General features: G+C 31.5%; 1 protein-coding gene across 1 annotated transcript in view; it reads left to right on the forward strand.

Moving 5' to 3' along the window:
- Window positions 1–2998: 2998 nt before the first annotated feature.
- The window catches only part of LOC142331317 (uncharacterized), a 46666-nt gene continuing 23307 nt past the window's right edge, over window positions 2999–26357 (forward strand). The window contains exon 1 of the mRNA XM_075377137.1: window positions 2999–3149. The gene's annotated coding sequence lies outside the window, so the exon portion shown is untranslated. The remainder of the gene's footprint in view (window positions 3150–26357) is intronic.

A 26357-nucleotide genomic window follows, 5' to 3' on the forward strand; every position in this document is an offset into this window, starting at 1 on the left:
TAATTTGCCAATAAGTTTCAGCTAAAAATCAATCTCAAATTACAAACTAACATCAACCAAAAATTTATAGAAACCTTTAAAATTACGAGGGATATCTCTAAAGTAAAGACCGCTGGGAAATTTCTCTACTTAAGGTTGACGAACCTGTGTCGTTCATGGTCACGCTAGTAATGTACATGCTGCATTGTGTATGTAAGTTGTCGCGTTGTAGTATCTTTGATTACGTGAGAGTTATTACGTTATAAAATGAATACGAAAATCAATGTTGCCGCCGACTGTGAAATACGTGGAGTCATACCTTTTTTAAACCATCAAAACGTTACGCCGGTTGAAATTCATAGGCAGTTGGTTGCAGTATACGGTGATAATGTAATGAATGAAAGAAAGTCTGAAAATGGTGTGAAAGGTTTAGAAATAACAGAATTAATGTGCACGATGAAGAACGTTCGAGGAGTTCCCCGATAATCACCAAGGACTTGTTGAAACGCGTCGATGATGAGATCAGAAAAGATCACCGACGATTTCCAATTAGGCCCTTTTTTCCTGATGTTTCAAGAGCTGTTATCGGTAGCATTGTCATGACCATTTAGGCTTCAGAAATGTTTGTGCACGTCTTAAAGGAACGTCACAAAAAAATCCGAACGGGATCTGCTTTGGAATTTTAAATGCGCTACGCAGAAAAAGGTGATGAGTTCCTTAATTTCATTGTTACCGGCGATGAACATGGATTTCATATTACAAGCCAGAGAGAAAACGGCAGTAATGTGAAAGGCGTCATCCTCAATCACCAACCAGACCAAGCCAAAGCCAATTGGACGCAAACTGATGGCCACAATCTTTTGGGATCGCTTTGGTATACTAATATTTGATTTTATGCCGCTTGGAACGACTATATAAATCAGATAAAGAAGCCTACTAGGAAACTCTACGTAATTTACAGTGCGCCATTCAAAATCAGCGTCTCCTGCTGCACGATAATGCAAGTCCACATGTTGCGGGCCGACACGTGATTTACTGAGAAAATTTGGGTGGGAAATTTACGATCGCCCACCACGTAGTCCGGATTTAGCTCTTTCTGATTACCATTTGTTTGGGAAATTGAAAGAATTACTGAGCGGTAAGCAATTCGCGGGTGACGATGAACTTAAAAATGCTGTCAATCGGTGACTAAATGGACTGGCGACAGAAGAATACGTCGAGGGTATATTGAAGTTAGTGTATCGCTACGATAAATGTCTTAATTCATGTGGCGATTATATAGAGAAGTGGTATAACGTATGTAGTTTAAGAGAAATAAAAAATATTTATAAAGTTTCCAGAATAAATCTCTTTAGAATGAAACAGTCTTTACTTTAGAGAACCTCTCGTAAAATAATCTTATTTGTTAAATTCTTTTATCTTTTTTTACTAAGTTTTTCATTTTTTTTAAGCTTTGTTTTATATTAAAATGTTTAATGTTAATGTTAAAATGTTGATATAAAAGCCGCTACTGGTATGAAATACACAAATCGAAAAACCTATATATCTTGATTATAAAAAAATAAGAATATTTATCTGTGTTAAGTCTCTGATTCGCTCAACATTGTCGTCAGTATTTGACGTTAACGGTCTTCCAGAGCGTGGATAGTCCACAACTGATTCCCGGCCGACTGAAAATGGTTTAAACCACGTAAAAACTTGGGCTCGTGACAGAGTGTCATCTCCATACGCGGTTTTCATTTTTTTTTAATTTTCAGTAGCATTCTCACCGAGTTTAATACAAAACATGATTGCACAACGTTGTTCATAATTAGTATCACTCATTTTTGTAACACAACAAAAACTCGTTTCACGAAAAATTTGTTTACGTCTCACGTGGCAACAATAGACTAAAAATACTAGTACTAATATAAATCAGCTGTTCATGTAACCCTAGCAACTTTACAGTGTTGCCACTTTGTCTGCCAAAAAAAACTAAATGACGTTAAAGAGATTGAAACCAACATGAAGTAATAAACTTCGGAATACTAAAATGTGTATTATTACTTTTTACCGGAATTTTCAATTTTCTTCTTATTTTTTAATTCTCGCACGAAAATATTTTAAATATCGAGAATGATATTTAAAAAATTATGGGTAATTGTTAGTTAGCTATCCACCTAAATTATTTTTTTAATATGGGCACTGATAAAATAAATGAAACACTAAAAATCTGAAGCTGATTATTCTTCCCACGTTCCGTGTATAATTTATATATTTAATGTTAATTAGACGAACTGAGGTTAAGTTATGTTGATAGCCTAACTAACGATTCCGTGTACTGAACTTCGTACGATATTAACATTAAAAATTTTTCTAAAGATCGATATTTTTTTAACGTTTTATACGTAAATTTATAATGGTAGTTTTTGGCAAAAAAAAAAATTAAAAAGTGAAAAATATGTGGTGTCTAGATAACCCACAGATAAATTAGGTGGAATACTAACGGAGAAGCACCACATAATGCTCTAATTATCCGATGAGGAATTTAATATTCACTTACGTAATATTGAAAAAAAAACAGGATCAGTAAAATCAAAGGGCATGTATAAAATTAAAAAAGATTACCATTGAAATCGATCAGTTTGGAGAAGAGGCCTTGAACATACGTAAAAAAAAAAAAAAAAAAAAAAAAAAATCAGCTACGAGTAAAACTGACAACCTCCACGTCGCCTCGTATTGGGGGAGATTAAAAATAGAAAACGTTTTAATAATCGTAGATAAAAAAAAAAAATAGAATCCTTCAAATTATCATTTGTCTTCGATGCAAAAATCGTAATATTAAATATTTTATGCATTGTCAGAAAATTTACATTTCGATTTTATTGAGATGAAAAAATTGAATTAATAAAACAATTTAATTATAATCTAACTCGAAGGGTTCAAAAATAAAATGTTAGTAAACAGATGTAACGATAGGTTTTGCGTATCTTCTCCCTGTTTTCATTACGTCACAGAGAATAATGACCTTGGTTTGATTGAAGCGGTCGCCTTGGCTGCCAGTCTGCTACAGTTTGTCGAGCTGTGCGCGCGGTGTTATTTGCGTTTATTGACCGGTTAAGTGTACGATTATATACGATTCGGTTCGTTCAACAAGTTCAATTTTTTTTATGTTAAAAATCTAAATTTTTGTAAGTTATAAACAAACAAAATTAAATATATAACAATATTTCATAATATAATATTCAAAGCATTTTTTTTTTTTTTTTTTTTTTTTTTTTTTTACGTTACGGATATTTTGAAGCACATTTTTGCTAGTTTGAAAAATTCTGGAAATACAAAATAAAATTCAACGTAATAAAAAATTTGTCATGTTTTCCAGTTGTTTGTGAAGATTTATAAAATGTTATTATTAAAATATCTAATATTAATATATTATGAAATAATAAAATATTATTAAAATAAAATCTTATTAATAAAAAAAAAAAATAAAAAAAAAAATGTATATATTAATTTGAATCTTTGTTATATAAAGCGATAGAAGTTTTTTTCTAAACTGTTTTTTGTAGGTGGCCAGTTGCTTCGACAAAAAAACAAAAACGACTTAAAATTTTATCCTAAATATGTTATAGATTCAGAATAAATTTATTATAAATAAATAAATATAATTATTATAAATTCAAAATAGATTGCTATACTTTAACTTTTTCTGACATCCAGAGTTCTAGAGCTATGCTGTAAGAAGTACATCCTTCTGTAAGCATGGTAATCAGAATCAATAAATGGGGCACGGTTTTTTTTTCTCGAAGTTTAATGACCCAGGAACCCCCAAAAAACAAAAAAGGAGGGGTAATGTTCGTCGTACGTGTGTTGGCGTGTTTAAAGCGAACTAAATTTTGACTATATAAACCGATTTTAATGAAATTTGGCACAAACTCGTGTATCTATGGTAATTTTCTGATAAAATTACGGGGTCAAAGTCTCCAGGATGTAGCGGGAGGGTATGTTAGAGTTCAATTTTTTCAAAATTTTGCAAACAATGTTTTTTGTTTCTTCCATTTAACATAGTAAACGTAGAAAAAAAATTAGCAGGTAATTTTGCAAATGGGGGAGCAGAAAAAATAAAAATACAGGTTTTTTGAAATTTTAAAACTTTTTTTGGTTTATTTATACTTTTTATGTATAATGATAACTTTGCAATAAAACTTCATCATAAATTACCCCACTCCAAAAAAGATTTCATGAATAATTATTTTTCCACTACATATGAATAAATAACCAACGCCAAAAAAGTATTACGACTTATTTGACAAATTTTTTTAATTAAAATATGACCTTTACTCACATAACAAGGAATATCCAATTCAAAATAGTAATATTAACGATATTACATATAACGTAAATTATTCATAATTATAAATTGAAAAAAAAAATAAATAAATTTTTAGAAAAATTACGCTGTAATTAAAAAAAAACAACAACAATATTTAAAGTAGAATGAGAACAACGCCATAATTAAAATTAATCAGTCGACCGTGGAAGTACACATCTCTGCTAGTAATATAACTTAATAGAAATTTTAACCTCGAAAAAATTTACTACAGCGAATAAATTATTGGAATAGGTTAGGAAAAGTATATAGAATAAAAGTGTTCCCCAACGGACGTGAGTGATTAACTATTTAATTGCACATAAAAATAAAAGGTATCCAGTAAATAGCTGAGGAAATTTCGCATAAAAAACCTCCTGGGTACTTTTTTCCACAAGCAAAACTAATGGCGGTAGAGAATTTTACAATAAGCACCAAAATCGCGCTATATCTACCACAAAGGTACGGATTCATAAGACCCAAGACTACGCGCTATATCTACCACAAAGGTACGGATTCATAAGACCCAAGACTATAAATTAGTCAAATTTTCGAACTACTTTTTTTTTTCTTGCCCGTTAATCCGGATCTACTGTGGAAATTTGCAAGTTGTTGATAAAACGCCTACAACAATAAACAAATTGTAAAAATTGACAGTCAATATAACATTCTCTTTTTCAGCTTACTTTTTCCTGTTTAGCCTCCGGTAATTACCGTTCAGATATTACTTCAAAGGATGATGTATTAGTGTAAATGAAGTGTGTAGTCTTGTACAGTCTCAGTTCGACCATTCCTGAGATGTGTGGTTAATTGAAACAATCACTAAAGAACACCGGTATCCACGATCTAGTATTCAAATTCGTATTAAAGTAACTGACTTTACTAGGACTTGAACGCTGGAACTCTCGACTTCCAAATCAGCTGATTTGGGAAGAACCACCACAAGACCAACCCGGTGGGTTGTTCTTGAGCTTACTACCTACTCATTCTATAACGGATTTCTACATCTTATTTAATCGTTTATTTATCAACGTTTGAAAATTTAATTTTTTATAAAAAGCCGTTTTATTCCTTGGCTAATTCTCAAACCAATCGTTATTAATTCTGTTTTTTAAATATAAAAATATTTTAATTGTAATTTGTTAAGGTAAAACATGTACTTTAAGATGACAGAGATGGATTTTTAAAAGCTTCAATATTTCAATGAGTTTTAGGAAGTAAATGTTAGTATAATTCATAAACACATGCAAATAACGATATAAAAAATTAATGAAAATAATTATTTTTATTAGATTTAGTAGATTTATCTAAAATTACGTCATTTATCAATATTTAACCTTAGAAGAGCGGCTTTAGTTTAAATGAAATGTACAAATAAAAAACCCCAATAAATAGCTGAGGAATTTTCGCATAAAAAACCACATCAATTTTTTTTAATCTTATGAAAAAATAAATACCACTAGTAGAATTTTGTAAAAAAGAGCTCCTGATTTCGGTGCTTATTGCAAAATTCGCTAGCGCCTTAGTTTTTCTCGTAGAAAAAAGAATCGGGAAGTTTTTAATGCAGTTTCCTTAGCTATCTATTAGTGCTTTTTATTTTTACATGCGATTAAAAATAAAGCCACTATTGGTGAAAAACTAAAATCTTTTCTTAATTTGTCAATAAATAAATTAAATAACTATTCACTCGTATCCGCTAGGGCACACTTTTATTATACATATTTTTCCGAACCCATTTCAATAATTTATCGGGTGTAGTGAATTTTTTCAAGGTTAAGGCCTTTTTTGAATCTGTTGATTAGCTAATAGTTTCAGTCTGTTCTATAATCACAATGAATTTTATTGGCGTTGAAATTTACAACAAACTCGAAATAATAGAAAACAGAAAAATTATATATCTTAATTTTGTCCTTGAACAATTTTTACTTATTAACTTTGAAAATAATTAAGAACAAATTTAAAATATATAAAAAAATATTTTCTTATAGAAAACAATGTGGCTGGGTGTGGTTACATTCTTAATGAGTTTTACAGAGATTATTTGACAAGAAAATTTGTTTTTTGACTGAAAAAAGCAGTTCCGCATGTATTTTTCTTTTTGACGTTCAACCCTTATTCTTCCCACAGGTGGTCTCGTAAGATTTTCCCAGCTAACTAAGGGATAAGTAAGATCTTCATAGAAAACTTGAAAATGCAGATTCTCTCCATTTATCCGATATATGGATTTCTCCATACATTTTCGGTGTCGGAAAATTTAAATTCAAATATATAACGATACGAACCCCATTTCTTTCGTAATTTTGGTTCGATTTTTTTTTTTTAAATCAAAATTGTACTGACAATAATTTTTTTTTTAATTATATAAATTTGGATGTTACTTTCCCTACTATAACTCTATTACTACTGCAGGAACATTAAATGAAATGTAAAAATAAAAAACACCAATAAATAGCTGAGGAAATTTCGCATAAAAAAACCACATTTTTTTTTTAATCTTATGAAAATATAAATACCACCAGTAGAATTTTGCATAAAAGAGCTCCTGAACACTTGTTTCTACGAGCAAAATTAAAAAAAAAACTACGGAGTGAAAATATAGCGAACGGTTCAGATTTTGGGTACCGGATTTTTTCAAATGTTGATGTTTCAAGAACCCTTAGTAAAAAAAAAAAAAAAAAAAAAAAAAAAAAAAAAAAAAAAAAAAAAAAATGTTATAAGAATTTCAGGAAGATCTATGCACATCTGTTGGCCAGTATTTTAATTAATATTTCCGGACTGACAACATAAATTCTACTAAAATGGCTCAAAAAATCTCGATAAGTGATTTATGATGGAATTAAATTTTTTTACAAAATTAAAAAGAGGAATGGTTCTTTTCGTCATTTTTAATTTTTGTATAGTGATCGTAAAAAATTAAGCTGTGTACCATTAAAATAATTATTAAATTATTTAAAATTCCTACATTTTAAGTGGATAAGATATAGTGAGTGGGAGAGGATAGTTCTACATTATTTCTAAACAGTATTTTATCTCGAAAACTCGTTGGTCAAAAAAGTTTAAATTTGGTTATTTGTATTCCTGTTACTTCATTAAGTAAATATTTAACCCCCCTCCCGCCAAAAATAAAATAAAGGAGCCGAATGGGACCCGTACTTAATTTTTTTTTTAAAATTCAAATTTCAAGATTAAAGATTCAACTGTATTTATTATTTTTGACGAGGAAACTTTTAAAATAAAAATTGCGAATTGAGAATTTAAAATATTTAATATATAAATGCGAAAGATTGTGGCGGGGTTCTGTCCGCTTGCAACTGTAACGCGCGAGAACCAACCGACCGATTGTTTTCAAATTTTCAGGATACATTCGTGTTATACCAGGAAAGGTTTTAAGCTATAGATCAAAGCCCTACCCCTCCCATTAGGGGATGAAGTTGTGAACTTTTAATATATATTTTACTAAAGGTTTTAAGCTATAGATCAAGGCCCTACCCCTCCCATTAGGGGATGAAGTTGTGAACTTTTAATATATATTTTACTAAAGGTTTTAAGCTATAGATCAAGGCCCTACCCCTCCCATTAGGGGATGAAGTTGTGAACTTTTAATATATTTTACTAACAATTTTGATTTTTTCTTAATATTTTATAATTTTTAAGGTAAAACGTAATTTAAAGAGGATCAAATCAGATCCAAATTTTTACTGAACATTTTGATCCTTTTTGTAATTACTGCATAATTAAGTCATTAATATTTAAAAAACCAATCAAGTGTTTGAAATAAAAATTTGTTAGACAAATCCGATAAAGTTATGTTACCTTTGCCGGGTTTTTTTTCGAAGTCGTTTAAATAATACATAAAGTAAAATAAACGGTTTTTTTTTTAAATCGAAAAATTTAGATTTTTTTATATTAACTGATGATATAAGTAACTTCACTTGGAATTGTGTAAGATGTTGAAACCCAGTGAACTCATCCCTTTGTTGTTCCTTCTCCCTCGTTCGTTCGAAGAAACATCGAGTGACCTACTTAATAATGGTTTTGTTATTTAGATCTGCCTTCAAAATTTATCTTACTGAAAATAAAATTTAATTTAACATTTTGTAAATATTTACGAAATATAAAATTACTTATTTATATTTAATTCAAATATAGTTTTTAAGTGACAATTTTAATGTAAGTATAATTACTATACATGCGTTAAAACTATTTTAAAAAGTCTGTATTTTATAACTTATTGTGATGTACATGACATTTCCGGTTTATATGTCCTTTAATTTATTTGGACTACGTCCTACATCCTGTCTCTTCTAATCTGGGTGAGCAAGGATGTTAAACTCAATTTTTCTTTGTCATTTCTGTTTGATTATTACACTGTTTTTTACAATCAATTTTCCAGCTATTTCCAGGTCTGAAAACGGGTTTTTCACGCGTGCGCGTGTGTAAAAAAGACTATTACTGCTACAGGCTTACCAGGCCTGGCGTAGCTTTTCAAATCCTAGAAAAGGCTTTTATACGGATTTGAATGCTAGATCGTGGATACCGGTGTTCTTTGGTGGTTGAGTTTCAATTAACCACATCTCAGGAAAGGTCAAACTGAGACTGCACAAGTCTATACGTCATTTACACTCATACATATTATCCTCATTCATCCGCTGAAATATACATGAACGGTAATTCCCGGAGGCTAAACGGGAAAAAGAAAGGAAGAAAGGCCTGACGTAGCTACTACTAAACCGCGATAGTTATTATGATATCATAATTTTAAATATATCAGACTATTGTGGTTTAGTGTTTTCATTAAAAGAAGAGATAAAACCGACAATGCGATTCATAAACGTTTTTTATCTCAGACTATTTACCAAAACAAAAACATATGACTCGGCGACTATCTATATGAATAATTAAAAGTTCCGGACGTCCACAGATGTCATGTTTCTTTTGAAATACAAGCCGAAAGAGAATACCTCTGCGTCATCTATGATGATGTAGATGTATGTTTTACGGCCGTGTCTACGGCGTGTATGAAACGCCGTATTTTTTATGGCTTTGAACACGAACACAACTTTAGACCTTTGCGACATATTAATTACTAAATAAATGACCTTTTCTCATTTTCTTCTTTGATAAGACTTAAGTATTTTCTAGTTATCAAGAATTTTACGAGTATTACGTGATTCCAATTCGAGTATATATGAATATAAAATAAGATTAGCTTCCAGAATAAGAAAGAAAAAATTAAGAAAAAGAATCAACAGAAATCATTACGCTCTAACGATCAAAGAACGGGTCGGGTGTTGGTACTGCAGGAGGTATAATATCGCAAATCAGCTGATTTCGAAGTCGAGAGTTCCAATCTTCAAATCCTAGTAAAGTCAGTTACTTTACTACTGGAGTAAAGTTATTACTGACGTAATAACGGTGATTCCCGGAGGTTAAACAGAAAAAAAGAAAAAAAGGAGATATAATATACCCACCGTGTTGGTCTAATGGTAAAACTTCGCAAATCAGCTGATTTCGAAGTGGAGAGTTTTAAGGTTCAAATCAATACTACTAGGTATTCAAATCCATATAAAAGTAACTTTTATATGGATTTGAATACTAGATCGTGGATACCGGTGTTATTTGGTGATTTCTTTTTTCTTATACCTGTTTAGTCTCCGGTAATTACCTTTCAGATAATACTTCAGAGGATGAATGAGGATGATATATGAGTGTAAATGAAGTGTAGTCTTGTACAGTCTCAGTTCGACCGTTCCTGAGACGTATGGTTAATTGAAACCCAACCACCAAAGAACACCGGTATCCACGATCTAATCCGTATAAAAATCCGTATAAAAGCCTTTACTAGGATTTGAACGCTGGAACTCTCGACTTCCAAATCAGCTGATTTGGAAAGACGCGTTCACCAATAGACCAACCCGGTGGGTTTTATTATTTGGTGGATGGGTTTCAATTACCCACACGTCTCAGAAATGGTTGACCTGAGACTGTACAAGACTATATTTCATTTACACTCATATATATCATCTTCATTCATCCTCTAAAGAAATACCCGACGTGCTTCCGGAGGCTAAACAGAAAAAGAAAAAAGGAGACATAATATACTGCCGGGGACCAGCAGAATTACAGCTTTCCCCTAATCCTTATCCCTTTCCTTACCCGATATCACTGACCGGAGAAATTTCGGACGTACCATCTTAAAAGAGCCAACCAACCCGCACTCGTTTGTAAACTAGTTGCAGTTGAGTGCCAATAAGACCAGGCCCTAAAATCGTATCATCCGTTACGGAAGGGTGACCCCTAATTACAAGGCTTTCTACTCTCTCCGGATAGAAAGGGAGCGCGTCACGAAGATAAGATTACAAGCAAATCGTTATGTCGGCCTCCTGTCACCGAAAACTTCTTATAATCGGAATAGTCCTAAAATTCACACACCAAGAATACCAGTCAGTTTTTTGTTTATTACACTCCATAGCAGCAAAGGACGTAAGTCCGTATACTACAATAGGCAGGAGGGTATTACATCCTTCGTTACAAACGAATGAACAGTGCGTCACGAGTATTCCATTTTGGATAATGGTTGAAAAACAATAAGCTGTTTGGTGAGTTATATGTAAACAGGAGTGACAATGACAGTATTCTACTCATGCATAGAGTGCAGGGCAGTTCTTTTGTAACAGTAAAAGTGAATAATACTTGCGTAAAATGAATAGTAGATTTTTCGGTTATCTTATTGTTAACTCAATATTAATTTCTATTAGTTATTATAAAGGTTTTTTTAGTAAATCGAGATTGCGAAGCCCTTGTTTGAATATTTACATGTTACATTTTCCTGACTTCAATGTTTTTGCTTATTACCAGGGCTGTTCGGAACGTTTTCAGCCTGAGAAAAAAAAACAATATTTTTCAGAATTCTTTAAAAGATTTTTAAGCGAAGTCACTAGAGATTCGATACATTTAGACCGATGACTTTTAAATACTTCAACGAAGTGCGATTTGTCCACCTCTCCAAAATAAACGATTGTTGTAGCTTTGGCCTCATAATTTAAAGTTAATCTTTTGAAGCGAACCGTTTCTTCACGTTTGGGATGAGCAAAGTTATCGCTAGAGCCGTAACCAACGAATACGGCGCATGTGGAAGCATTTCGAAGGGTATGTCAGTTATTGAGTCTTACAGTAACAACCTAAAATTTAAGTCCAGGCCCATTATTGTGGTGAAGAATACTTTCTTTTTGATCAGATATGGACGTTTAGCCTGAATAGTTTCTGTCAGTCGGCCCTGAAGAAGAAGGGTACGTAATACTCACCGGTGATGGTTCTGTCTTTTTTCCAGATAGTCTATACGCACAACACCACGAGAATCAAAAAAAAAAAAAACGTAGTCGTGACTTTTGATGCAGTTGACATCTTTTACGCTTTCTTTGGCGCACTTTCATCTGCTCCCATCCACTGTTTCGACTGCTATTTGGTCTCTGGCATGTAACGGCGAATCCATAGTTCATCTACAACTTAAATAAATCTAAACACTGTCGATCAGTGTTCAGTCGAATGCATTTTTGGTCAACCGGTTACGAACTCGGCACCCAGCGAGCGGTAAGCTTTTTCATACCCAAAACATTATGTAAAATGTAATGGGTGATCAAGAAGTTTGCAATGTCAGAGTACTTTCAGTCGGCGATTATTTAATATACGGCATCATGAATTTTTCTGTCGATTTTGTCGGTTGTAATAATTTTGGGTGTCCAAAGAATTAATCATCTTGAACGGATTAAATTCAGCACCCAACTGTTTTACCGTCAAAAACAAAGGGGTTAGAATCTTCTAAAGTGGAATATAATTCTTTTTTTATGTTTTAGATTAAACTTTTAAAATAAAGTACTTTATAATAGCTCGGACTTCGATTAATCCATTTCAGCAAGTGTCAAACTTGTTTCTTTATTCGATCGTGACAAACAAGCAATTAGACGCGTGCGTCTGAAACTTAGGAGCACGTCATCTAAAGAAACATACTTAACAATTATCATAATTACTTGTCATACTTGTAGCATTTCTTTGTCAAGCAGAGACCTTTCCGAACGACCCTGGTAAATAAATGTATAAAAAAAGTCTTTGTTATTTAACGTTAAATAATTTTACTTCAAAATAAAATTCTATTATTCTTCATACGTTCGTCACAACGAAATCTCTAAATTGTATTACGTATTACGACCTCCTCCTCTCGATGTTTCTGTATATATTAAGTTAATGAAACTATAAAAAAAAAAAAAATACCAGACACTAACTTAAGAATCAAACCAGAGCTCAGATTATTTTAAAACCAGCATGTTATTTATTATTATTAACTTTTTTTTATTTTGCCTGTACCTTATTGAAACTTTAAATAAAATTATTAATTTAACTGAAGAACAAATACTGACTCGTATTTATTAGTTATAAAATTGAAAAAAGGGACTCGTATAAATAAAATTGAAGGCGAGGGATCTATCATTTAGAAAAAGCTTATGGAATTATTACCTTTATTTTTTCAAATAAGTTTTAAAAAATACCTTGTAATGAAATTATATTTATTCACGCGCGCGCGCACACACATTTGTTTTGTTTTGCAGCAGTAAAATTGTAGTTTACTGCATCATCAACGTACGATCATATATAGAAAAGGGATAGTTGTAAAAACATATATTTATTTACGGTTACCCCTTTTCTCTCACTTTCCAAAACCTATGCATACATAATTAGGTTCGGCTACAAAAAAAAAACCGTGCCGAGTCCAATACCTCAGACATTTTATAAGTAAAAACAGTGTTCACTATTTAGATAAAATCTAATGTTTTGATTTTTTCAAGCTACTACGTATACAATAATTTACACCGTACTGTATCGATTCTTTAACCTAATGCTCTTTAACTGACTTTTTTTTAATGCCAAGTCGTAACTATGGAAATGTACTGCAACTACGTAGTAGTTAAAAAATACCTTATAATGAAAATTTTACACACACATGCGCGCGCGCGCACACACATATCTAAATGTGTATTTTACTACATCAACACATTTTAAAAAATACGCAAATACTCGCCTCGATAAATCTTTTTTGAGTTAAAATAAATAATTAACAAAATTTCGTGTTTTAACAATTTTAATACCTGAAAGGAAGTTTTATTTTACAGTATTCTTTGTTTGAATATAATTTAAACATTTACATCGGTACTAAAAATAACAAAAATATCAATAAATAATGAAAAGAATGACTAAAATATTTACGTTGTTTCTTTACCGATAAATCTGAAAGATAATAAATTATCTTAGAATAAAAAAAAGAAAGAAGTGTTATTAATTTATTACTGCCTATTCATTTTTCTGTTAATCGGTGCAATTTAATGTTATTAATTTATTACTGCCTATTCATTTTTCTGTTAATCGGTGCAATTTAATTTTATTACAGTAATTTGTCTTAAAATAAGAAAAGTACCCATATTTTTGAATATTTAACGAACACCACTTAACGACCGTAAAAAAAATAGTTATAAATTTTTAATTACCTGACAACTAATCTCTTGACACGTTTTGAGGTTTTTGATTTCGACTATTTTCCAAGTACAGAAGCCCCTGAATAATCCGAATTAATACAAATCCGTGGCTGTTCAGATTACGAAAACGATTCGGATTACCGAGGGTTTAACCATAAGTACACGGTCTCATCTATTGCAGTCAAGTCACCAAATTTCAATGTTCGCCGTTTGTTAGGTCCCGATTTGGTTGATGATAACAGAATTTCTTCTTTATTCTTTTTTTATATCGCTAATAGTTGATTAAACAACGTTTAATTTCATCTGCCTTAATGCAGATGTACCAGCCAGGATGGATGACCTAGGTTTGAGCATAGATGCCTGGAATAAGACCTCTAAGACTGAGGAAACGAAATCGACCGGAGATCGAAGGGGTGACGGACAGTCTCCTGCGGAGCCGTCGCTCGTCCGTGCTTGCGTGGATGGACGACGGTGATGATGGACGGGGACTCGATCCCGTGAGCTCGAAGACACCTCCCGGGGTTGGGCGGTCCAGCCCCGGGAAGTAAGTTGGTGAGATAGGAGGTTTAGTCGCTAGGGCGCAGGCACACATACGCCTGGCGGAACCTGTTGGCGAGCCCGACACTTCGCCCGGAAGTGGGGTCCCTCCGATTTGTCAAAAAAAAAGAAAAGTCGAGGATTCACCTTTTTCAAGTCGTTCAAGACTTATCCGAAACAGTTACAGTTACGTGTTTTCTTTTTGAAGTCAATATAAAATTTAATTAAGTATGGTTCAAAACTTAACTTATATACTTTTATTTATACGATTTATTTGTAGTTAAAAGTGAAGTAAGTCACGCAATTTCAGTACGTATTGCGCAATAAAAATGTTAAATTTTTATTAAAACAAAATCTCTCAATTCTTACTAAAAACAATCGCACATCAACATGTTTAATAGAACGGCATGGTATGCGTAACAGATTCTAGGAAGGGAGAAATTTGTTACTGTACTTGGCTTTAAATAAACATGAGTCATCAACAATCAAAAACCTAGTCAAAAAATCAATGTAGAAAGGGACGTGATAAACACACGGCAAACTTACGGCATCTTGTAGATTTGGAAAATACTAAATATAAAATTAATTTCATATATTTTTTAAAAGTACAAAATTTTATTTCATTAATAACTTCTGATATTATTTCATATTTTTTATTGTTATTATTTATTGCAAAAATATTTTTACAATCGGAGGTTAATAAATAATAATAAATCAATATTTGTTTAAATTAAAAAAAGGAGATGAAGTGCCTTCCCCCTATAAAATCCAAGTATTTCATTAATTAAAATTTTATTTGGCTATAACTCTGGAACCAATGAAAATAAGTACCACAGGTACATAGTTGAAAAGCTCTCAATGAGAGCTTATTACTGAAGTTAACAAAAAGTTCAAAATCCAAATTTTGAACATTCTACGGCTAATCGTTTTCGAGTTATGCGAAATACGTACGTACAGACGTCACGCCGAAACTAGTCAAAATGGATATTTCCGTTTAAATTTGAAAACCGAAATTTTTCGTGATCACAATACTTCCTTTACTTCGTACAAGAATCAAAAAGGTCGATGCAAATACATTTCTTGTTTAATCAAAGCTTTATTTGACACAATTCTTTTAGTAGTGTATTAATATTTTTTTAAATGCCTTGGGATGTAAATAGTCAACAAATCTGGACATCTGGAAAATGAGCGTCCGACTGTATAACACCCATAACAGCACGAAATATTTACCTATCAATCGATCCGAAGTAACGGTTTGTTTCTTCATAATTGTTCTTATCTTCTTCTGTAGCTTATTAAAAAAAAAGTACTAGAAAATTTCCAAAAACTGAAAAATCATTGATTAAAAACGCCCAAATTTTGCGTAGAGATGTCAATAACACAGTTATCAGGGCATATTTTTATACTTTTTTTTACGCGTTTCATACGTGGCTAAAGTAGATTTTTTTTAATAGATATTTTAGTAATTAAACTGCGTAAATTAAAAGAAAAGTTATTGGAAAGAAAATAATATCAATATGACATTATAAATGGATTTATTAAGTTTAAAAAAATTGTCGGCACAAGATATAAACGTGGCTATTTAATGTGTACAATAATTATTATCATTGTATATCAATTTTACCAGCATTTGATACAAGTTAACTCTCGATAAAAAAATGTAAACAAAGAACTAAGGTCACCTTCATCGATCGGGAAAGCTTGATGCAACCTACACGTGTACTAACTGCGTAGATTGGTTTAAGAGAATGGGCTTAAGAACTTCGTATACCATTTTACAAACTACTTCGGCCATTGTCCTTTTAACTATTTCGTTCAGGAGAACTACCCGACTTTACTTTATTTTAGATAAATTTTTATAGTTTCTAATTAAAAGATTTTCTTTTACTGGAAATTATTCTCGTGTATATTTTTAATATTTTAACGAAATTTCAGGGAAAATTTTTTTTTTTTTAAATATACAAAGGTAAAGGAAAACAAATACTAGTAGAAATTTGTTTTCTATATTAACTAAATGTAGATACATCTCCTCTAACAAACTATTAATGAGGACGAAACCCGTTTAAATTTTCTTCTGAAAGGATTTTTACTTCCATGAACGAAGTAAAGAAAGTATTGTGACGGCGAAAAATTTCTAGATTGTGAATACCGGTGTTGCTTGGTGTTTGGGTTTCAATTAACCTGACATCTCAGAAATTGATCGTCCTTGGACTGTACAAGACTACACTTTATTCACACCCACATATCATCCTCATTCATCCTCTGAAATTATACCTGACGATGATTCCCAGAGGCTAAACAGGAAAAAAATGTTTTTGATAATATTAAAGATAATAACAAAATAAATTATCAATAATATAAAGACATAAATAAAAATTATCATATATATAAGAACATAAATAACAAACTAAAAAAAAAAATAATTCATTTACAGTCAAATCCGACAAGACTAATACGCCCGTTATAGTTAATAATAATAATATATAATTATACTGAAAAAAACTAACAATCTAATACAAAATAATAAATCTAAAAAATTTAAGGATCCCACAAACAAAATTAAAAGAAAAAAAAAATATTTACAAGATTAAAAAATGTAAATACATTTTCAAGGATGAATATATTAATGAAAACATAATTTAACTAATACAAAAGCCCCTATATAAAAGCACTGCCCAAAATTCATAAAACAGATTTTCCCATAAGACCTTTAATAAATTGTATTAATTCATGAACTTATTCACTAAGAAAATTATTATCCAATATTACTGGATAACAAGTTTTGATTCAGTGTTCGAGGAGTAAACATCGGGAGCAATTAGCGTGTTGATGTTTGATAAGTGGTGAAATGCGGAGTCTTATTTTCGCGGTAGTGATTGATGGTAATTGTATAATGAAATGGAACAGTATTTTTAGGGAAACTTAACTTCGCGTTCGATGTGAATACATATCAACAGAGGATCTATACTCCGTCTATTATTCAAAATTTATTATGGTTTATTATTCTTTATACATTGTTTACGCCAACATCATCCCTAAATGTGGAGTTTGTAATAAAAATATAACCACTAAACATAGTAAAATAGCTTACACTGACTGCAAGACATTATTTCATGGAAGCTGTAAAAATATGAGCAAAGATGACATTTAATAATTAAATTTGGAGATGTGAACATTGCGTCTTAAACAAAAGAAAAGATCTTCAACTAGAAACTGTTGTACAAGTAAACAACTTTACACTTGATGACGTGATGTCCCTATAAATGAATTAAAGAGAGCCCAGAAACGTATGATAAGTGATATGAATGAATCGTCAGACCAACACAAAAAGATTGATGATAACTCAAAAATCATTGCTGACCAGATACTAAAATTAGAAGAGTATGTTCAAAAAATTGAGAATTTGACAACTGAAAACCATAATCTCCGTCAAAAAGTTAAACAGCTTGAGTTCAGATTTGAGGATGCGAAGCAATATAGTAATAATAGTATGATAGAAATTCATGGTATTCCCAAAAAAGATGATGAAGATGTTGTTGATACAATTAAAAAAGTGGGAGGCGTAATTGGTTCCCAAATTTGAGATGATCGATGCTTGTCACAGATTGCCAGGGAACAATAATACGTCTGACGGAATCATTGTCAAGTTCGTCAGAAGGCGGGATAAGGAAAATTTTATGAAGAAGAAACGAGATAAAAATTTATCACTACGTTAAATATGGGATTTACAACTGAAACTCCGGTGTACATAAATAAGTCGCTCTGTCCACCAAGGAGACGGCTATATGCGCTCGCTCGCTCGGCAGGCAAAAAAGTGTAAAGGTTACAAGTACATCTGGCTACGAGATGGGAAAATACTTATGCGGAAGAATGAAAAAGACAAAAGTTGTGCGGATTAGGAATGAAGAGGATTTAAACAAATTACCGTAAGCACACTTATTTATGTTAAAATAAATTCTTATTATTTCTAATGATCTCTACCAATTTTAATAAATTAATGAACTGTGAATTTAAAATTCTGCACCAAATTATTAGTAGTCTGCGAGAGAACTTTGATGAATTATTAGTTAATTTATCTAAATTTAAAAACATGCCGGATTTAATTGTTTTATCGGAAATTTGGATAATGTCAAATGAAGTATCTTTATACGAAATAAAAAATTATGAGATAATAGCTAATTGCAATGAAGGTTATAGATCAGGTGGAATAATTGTTTATATCAATTCTAAATTGAACTACGGAAGGGTTTCTTTATCTCTGTCTGCATCTGATGCGATTCTTATTGACCTAGTGCACCTAGTGGTAATGAATATACAATACTTGCGCTATATAGTTTACATAGTAAGGATAAGAGGCTTTTCTTAAATAAATTTAATGATGTGCTGTGTAAAATGAATTCTAATAACTACATAATAACTGGTGATTTTAACTTAAACCTACTTTCCAAATCCCACTTAATAGATGAGTATAAAACTATTTATAACTGTCATGGTTTTGAATCATTAGTCAATGAACCCACACGACTTGCAAGTGGAACATGCATTGATCAGTTATTGCCAAGAATTAATAAAGAAGAAAATAAAAATAATTATGAAATAGTTTCAACTGTGAGTCATTTGCAGATAACAGATCACAGTCTTATAGGCGTCGGGATATCGCATATCTCTAATGTAACGCATTCCAATACTATTAAAAATGAGATTAATATGAATGTTATTAAAATTTATTATAAAAATTAATTAATTCACTTCCCTTATCGCTAAATTAGACTGGCGGGATTTTTATATGCATAACGATACGTCAGCAGCTTTTGATATTTTCATAAATAATTTACTGAAATTATAAACGAATCTAAAACACAATTAGTCATACAGGGTAAGCAATTCAAAAAATTAAAACCATGGATAACAGATAAACTGTGTGAAATGATATCAATACGCAATTCATTATACAAAAAAACAATAGCGCACCCTAATAACTTACATTTAATTAAACATTATAAAACATATAGGAATAAACTTAAAATTAAGATTACATCGGCTAAACAAAAATACTATGATAACATATTTGACAGATGTAAAGGAAATTCTAAAAAGGAGTGGGAAGGAATTAATTCCTTAACCGGTCAAAAAAGAAAAGATAATGTTATTCAACTAAATAATGGAAATAATAAAAATATCTCTGAACCATTTCAAGCGGCTAACATATTTAACGATTATTTCATAAATGTTGTAAGTAACTTACGTAAACAATTAAATAAAATAATGACCTGGCAAATATAAAATGTGAAGTGTCATCAATATTCGTTGAACCTGTCCTTAATGCTGAGATTGAAAATATTATCAAAAATCTCAAAAACAATAAATCCCCTGGTAATGATGGAATAAGCTCAAAAATTGTTAAATTAGCGGTAGATCATATATTACATGTCTTAACCTTTCTTGTAAATATAAGCCTCCAATCTGGGAAATTCCCGGACGCTTTAAAAAAAAACAGTAGTAATACCTGCCTTTAAAAAAGGAGATAAAAACTCTGTTACTCAATATAGATCAATATCCCTACTCTATCTTCTCTAAAATCTATGAGAAATGTATGAAGAACAGATTAATATCGTACCTCGATAAAACTTCTTTTTTTATAAAAACCAATATGAATTCATGGCTGGGAGCAATACTGAAAAGGCGTTCTTAAATTTTGCTACCCAAGTATTTCAGGGCATAAATGATAAGAAATGTGTGAGCGGTCTATTTTTAGACATAACAAAAGCTTTTGATTGTGTAGACCACAATGTCCTACGCATTCTGTGGATGAGTGGTATTAGAGATGTTTCATTTGATTGGTTTGAGAGCTATCTGATCAACAGGAAACAGTGCGTGAGAATAAAAAGGGTGTTTAAGTAATTTTGCTGGGATACAATATGGGGTCCCACAAGGATCCGTATTGGGAGCCATACTATTCATAATATATGTAAATAGTGTCTGTTCGGCCCCGCTTAAAGGTAATGTATATGCGTTTGCAGATGATACTGCCTTGTGTTATGTCCCCAACACCTGGATAGAAGTGGTTGAGGACATGCAATCAGATTTGGACGCATTGCAGTTATGGTTTTCAAATTATATGAGCTTGAGCGTTGAAAAAACTTTGTATATCAACTTCTGCTTAAGGGGGAAAATAAAATTGCCACTTACAATAAAATATGAATGTAAAAAATGTGTTCTTAAAATATTTAAGAAATGATAATGTAAAAATTAAAAAAAATAATATTAAATAGATCGTTACAACCACCGATTGCTTTGAAATTTTGACACAACTTTGCATTCGAATACGCGCGTGTTTTTATATACCTACTATTTATATACAAAAGATATCACATCTGTGACAGGTAAAAACATGCTTTTTAAAAAAAAAAAACAGCTCTATCTGTTGGACGTAAAAACAACACACGCTATACTAAATATTTTACGATTCCATTTCAATGTTTCCGATATGTGTGTCTGCTGTAGACTAAAAAAATACTGGAACGATTTACGCGCGGGGAGAAAGGGACAAATCGGAAAAGGAAAAATCGAAAAAGGTAAAATGAAAAAAAGGGGAAAATGAAAAAGGGTAAAATGGGGGGAAAATAAACGGAAAGGGGAAAAGAGAAAAAAGAAAATGGAAAAGGGAACAAGGAATGGGGAAAGGGAATTGAGGGAAAGAGAAATGGTGGAAAGGATAAGGGAATGAAAGTAGGAAAGGGAAAAGGAATGTGGCAAACATGAAAACGGGAAAAGGGGCAAAAAGGAAAAGGGGAAAAGGGAAAGGCTAAATTTTGTGAAGTATCGTAAAGTTCATTTTGTTAATGTTTTATCAAACTTTCAACTGTCTTCATTTAATCTATATATATATATATATATATATATATATATATATATATATATATATATATATATATATATATATATGTATATATACTATTTTGAGTAAAACCTTTATATACCTACTATTTATATACAAAAGATATCACATCTGTGACAGGTAAAAACATGCTTTTTTTAAAAAAAAACAGCTCTATCTGTTGGACGTAAAAACAACACACGCTATACTAAATATTTTACGATTCCATTTCAATGTTTCCGATATGTGTGTCTGCTGTAGACTAAAAAAATACTGGAACGATTTACGCGCGGGGAGAAAGGGACAAATCGGAAAAGGAAAAATCGAAAAAGGTAAAATGAAAAAAAGGGGAAAATGAAAAAGGGTAAAATGGGGGGAAAATAAACGGAAAGGGGAAAAGAGAAAAAAAAAATGGAAAAGGGAACAAGGAATGGGGAAAGGGAATTGAGGGAAAGAGAAATGGTGGAAAGGATAAGGGAATGAAAGTAGGAAAGGGAAAAGGAATGTGGCAAACATGAAAACGGGAAAAGGGGCAAAAAGGAAAAGGGGAAAAGGGAAAGGCTAAATTTTGTGAAGTATCGTAAAGTTCATTTTGTTAATGTTTTATCAAACTTTCAACTGTCTTCATTTAATCTATATATATATATATATATATATATATGTATATATACTATTTTGAGTAAAACCTTTATATACCTACTATTTATATACAAAAGATATCACATCTGTGACAGGTAAAAACATGCTTTTTTTAAAAAAAAACAGCTCTATCTGTTGGACGTAAAAACAACACACGCTATACTAAATATTTTACGATTCCATTTCAATGTTTCCGATATGTGTGTCTGCTGTAGACTGGAACGATTTACGCGCGGGGAGAAAGGGACAAATCGGTCCCTTAGTTAGTATATATATATATATATATATATATATATGTATATATACTATTTTGAGTATATATATATATATATATATATATATATATATATATATAAGTATATATAGTATATAAGTATATATATATATATATATATATATATATATATATATATATATATATATACATATATACATATATATATATATATATATACATATATACATATATATATATACATATATACATATATACATATATATATATATATATACATATATACATATATATATATATATATATATATATGTATATATACTATTTTGAGTATATATATATATATATATATATATATATATATATAAGTATATATAGTATATAAGTATATATATATATATATATATATATATATATATATATATATATATATATATATATATATATATATATATGTATATATATACTATTCTATATCAAATCTAGCAACAGCGAAGCATTGCCGGGTCTGCTAGTTATATAATAAAATAGAACATAAAATATACATAGTTGATAGATACATAAAATAACAACGTAGTAATAATTACGTCACAATTGAATAAAACTTATAAAATATTTAAATCATTCAGATTAAGAACTGCTTATAACTAACAAGAAAATAATAAAATATATAAATAATGTGGAACCTTCAAAAGCAATAAGAAATAATAAAAAAGTCAATTTAGAAAAACAAGGATTATATAGTTTGAAATGCGCGTACGGTTTAAAGTACACCGGCAAGACCCATCGTTCATTTTCAATAAGAATAAAAAAGAATTTATTCTGTATAAATAAAGGGTATTCATATATATATAAATCAAATTTTGCTAAACATATTATAAATAATTACCATAATTATGACCCAGATAACTTTACTGATATACTCGATTATTCTAATAATAAAAATAACACTAATATTTCAGAAAAATACCATATATATTTAAATAATAATAAATTAATAAACGAACAGACAAAATTTGATAACGACGTTTTATACATGCAGGTGTTAAATAATAACTATAGATTAGGTCGGCCAAACTGATCATCTTCCCTTTTAACATAACAGTTGAGTCCACCAAATTGACGGGACGTTTACGTAGACATAATTTTAAAATATACGACGATCAGCTGTTATAATTACGCAAATATCACAACTTTCATACATTTAACATGTCAAGTTTTAATTATTGTTACAAATATGACGAATAATGTGATTTCCTGAGGATGAAAATTAATTCCGAAAGCGCTTGAATGCGTCAAATTCAATTGTTCGGAAGCGGTTTTTTTATGTTAATTACAATTATATACTCGTACCAACGGGCCGTGCTTAACAAAATACATTTATTTTTTTATCAGTCGTGTTTGTTAATTTTTATAATTGTTTTTATTATTTAATACTTTTTAGTGATCATCTAAAGATGGACGAAGCAGGAGCGATATAAAATGCCGAATAGCACAAGCTAAACGAGCCTTCAGTAAGAAATATAATTTGTTTACATCAAAAATTAATTTAAATGTCAGGAAAAGATTTTTGAAAGTGTATGTTTGGAGTGTCGCTTTATATGGAAGTGAAACTTGGACAATCGGAGTATCTGAGAAGAAAAGATTAGAAGCTTTTGAAATGTGGTGCTATAGGAGAATGTTAAAAATCAGATGGGTGGATAAAGTGACAAATGAAGAGGTATTGCGGCAAATAGATGAAGAAAGAAGCATTTGGAAAAATATAGTTAAAAGAAGAGACAGACTTATAGGCCACATACTAAGGCATCCTGGAATAGTCGCTTTAATATTGGAAGGACAGGTAGAAGGGAAAAATTGTGTAGGCAGGCCACGTTTGGAGTATGTAAAACAAATTGTTGGGGATGTAGGATGTAGAGGGTATACTGAAATGAAACGACTAGCACTAGATAGGGAATCTTGGAGAGCTGCATCAAACCAGTCAAATGACTGAAGACAAAAAAAAAGTGATCATCTAGAAAAAATCACGATTTGAAAACTTATGGATATAACATATTTAACGTACTGAGCCGAATGAGGAAAATGGAAACATTTCAATTTATTTATTTAATTGGCGTATACCAATCTAAACTTACAGATTTCTCAAGCGATTGAGTACCTAGAGAGACATTTTGTCGTGCGGATCATACGGCAAACCCACCGGGTTGGTCTAGTGGTGAAAGCGTCTTCCCAAATCAGCTGATGTGGAAGTCGAGAGGTCCAGCGTTGAAGTCCTAATAAAGGCAGTTAATTTTATACGGATTTGAATACTAGATCGTGTATAATGGTGTTCTTTGGTGGTTGGGTTTCAATTAACCACACATCTCACGAATGGTCGAATTGAGACCGTACACTTCATTCACATTCATACATAACATCCTCAATCATCCTCTGAAATAATACGTGAACGGTAATTCCTGGAGGCTAAACAGAAAAAAAGGATCATTCGGCAAATTTCTGGGATTCAAACAACTAACGGCTAAACTCTCCAATTGTCTCACGCGACTCAGTGCTACGTTGGCGTGGCCCTTCGCAAAGATATCAGTGCTCGGCTCTACGGCAGCTCTATCTTTCTTTCTTTTTCCTGTTTAGCCTCCGGTAACTACCGTTTAGATAATTCTTCAGAGGATGATATGTATGAGTGTAAATGAAGTGTAGTCTTGTACATTCTCACTTCGACCATTCCTGAGATGTGTGGTTAATTGAAACCCAACCACCAAAGAACACGATCTAGAACCACGATCTAGTATTCAAATCCCTGTAAAAATAACTGGCTTTATTAGGACTTGAACGCTGGAACTCTCGACTTCCAAATCAGCTGATTTGGGAAGACGCGTTAACCACTAGACCAACGGCAGCTCTATCTAGGTGTAGTTTATGTAACGTCACAGCCCAGCACAATATTAATGGCAGCACACGCCGTTCCATTTTGTCCTGTCCACCTAAAGCATCAAATTCGACAATAGTGGGCTATCATGAATCCGATGCCGACAGGATAATCTCTAAATCTTCTCTAATCTCTAATCTGTACTGTCATCAAACTCTACAAAGACCGTTTGTAGGAGCTCGCCGTCATAAGCTTATCTCGGCATGGCGCAGGCCACTCAATCTTTCTGAGTATATCAGTAAATTTTGGTTCCATGGTGATTTTGTTAATATCTAGTTTGAATTTTGAAAATCGGACAATTGTTTGCAGAGATATAAGAGCACCCCCACTGCATCTCCCAAAATAGCGTCCCAGGGGCACCCGTTTGTTACCAGTTGATGGTGAAGATTATTTCTAGCCTTGCAACATGCTGGCATCACCTCACCATTAATTTAACTCACAGTCACCACATGAAGTCCATTACTATTTAATTTTGTTTTATTTAATTCCATTATTTTTCTAATATTATTCATTCAATTGATTCGAATGATTCAGTTCAAACCCAGCTAATACCTATAGAGGCTCACAGTTCATTAAAGTTTGTGCTTCAACTAGCAAATTCCACTATCTCATCTTCTGTTAAGCCTCTGGAACTATCATAGGTGTTACTTTAGAGGGTGAATGAAGATTATATGTATGTATGAATGTAAATGAAATCTTTTCCAGTCTCAGGTTGACCATTACTGAGATGTACAATTAATTTAAACCCAATCACCAAAGAACACTGGAATCCACAATCTATTATTCAAATCCATATAAAAGTAACTGCCTTTACTAAGATTTGAACCTTAGAACTCTCGATTCTGAAATCAGCTGATTTGTGTTGATAAGTTCACCACGAGAACCACTAGAACTAGTAGTGGAGACCACTGGGTTGGTCTCCACTACTATATAACGTGGGGTCATACATTTAAATTGGTTCAGCCATTGAGCTGCTACGGTGGAACAAACATACGTACATCCTAAATATATTACACTCCTTTTTGGGCAATCTTGTAATTAATTCATTCCTTTACAATAGATGCAATCTAACGTGTAATCCTAAGTATGATTGTGATGCATGTAAATTATTTGATATTAAAAAGACACTAATCACAGTATTTTTTTCTGAAAATGTTCAGTATATAGCAAGATCCTATGGTGAACTGAGTGAAGTATCACTTTTATGCCTGAATATCACCTCAATTTTTATATGTTTGTCATGTGATGTGCTACTACATATTTTGATTCATGAAAATGCTATATATTTTGATTCT

The sequence above is a fragment of the Lycorma delicatula genome, chromosome 10, assembly GCF_047948215.1.
Source record: "Lycorma delicatula isolate Av1 chromosome 10, ASM4794821v1, whole genome shotgun sequence".
NCBI classification, from domain to species: Eukaryota; Metazoa; Arthropoda; class Insecta; order Hemiptera; family Fulgoridae; genus Lycorma; species Lycorma delicatula.